The following is a 1,167-nucleotide window of genomic DNA, read 5'->3' on the forward strand; positions in this document are numbered from 1 at the left end:
CTTTTCATAATTCATCAATCCCCATTTAAACTAACATTTTTCTTTTCAATTGGTTTTGTTTGTAACAAATAATTCTAACCATGAAAAATATTTTCATTTATACTTTTTTCTCTTCCTCCCAAATTAATGTCTGTTTAATGTGTGTGATAATTTAAAAAATATATATAAAATCCTAATATTTCCCTAACTATATAATGGGTTTTATTATGGTGTCTTGTTGGATGTTGTGTGGTGGTATTAATCTGTTATTCCTGATATAATCTTAAAACAATATAAATTTCTAAAACAAAAACAACATATTTTATGGTGTATGGGCACGTATTAATATAAAAAAAATATATAAAAACATAACCTCAAATTGTATGTAATAACAACAACAACAAAAACAGTGATGGTCTTAAATATGTTAATCTATCATTCTCCAAACATCAATATATCAATCATATGAATAATATCAACAATATGAACAACTATTATTCCATGAACAATAGAAGCAATTCGGATAATGATCCCAGATCGGGTACACGAGCTGGTCGCCCCAATTCAACGGGTTATATAACACAATCGGAACTGTATGAGGGTCAAGTGAATACATGTGCTACGGAACAAACTGTTATGACAACAGTGCCAGAAGGTAAGTGGTAACAAATTACTGCGAACACAAATAGATCAATTAATTAACTGCATTTTGAAAAGTTGATATTAAGAATCACTAGACCAAAGACCAAACTAAAGACTATAGACTAAAGTATAGATTGAAGTAAAGACTAGACCATAGGCAGATAATATTCTATATTGTAGACAATGGACTAGTATATAAACTTGACTATAAACATGACTATAAACACTACTACAGACTAAACTTTAGAAAAGATTATAGACTAGACTATAGCCAAAACTATAATCCATGCTATAGAACAGACTATAAACTAGACTATACTATAGACTAGACTATAGACTTGACTATACCATAAACTAGTCTATTGACTAGACCATAAACTAGACTATTGACTAGGCTACAGACTACAGACTAGACTATAGGCTAGACTATAGACTAGATTATAGGCTAGACTATAGACTAGACTATAGACTATACTATAGACTAGACTATAGACTAGACTATAGACTAGACTATAGACTAGACTATAGACTAGACTATAGACTAGA

General features: G+C 29.8%; 1 protein-coding gene across 1 annotated transcript in view; it reads right to left on the reverse strand.

Annotated features, from left to right (window-relative positions):
- The window catches only part of LOC111685234 (vascular endothelial growth factor receptor kdr-like), an 18,167-nt gene that overhangs the window by 11,019 nt on the left and 5,981 nt on the right, over nt 1–1,167 (reverse strand). The gene's annotated exons all lie outside the window — the stretch shown is intronic.

This window comes from Lucilia cuprina, chromosome 2 (genome assembly GCF_022045245.1).
Source record: "Lucilia cuprina isolate Lc7/37 chromosome 2, ASM2204524v1, whole genome shotgun sequence".
Classification (NCBI taxonomy): domain Eukaryota; kingdom Metazoa; phylum Arthropoda; class Insecta; order Diptera; family Calliphoridae; genus Lucilia; species Lucilia cuprina.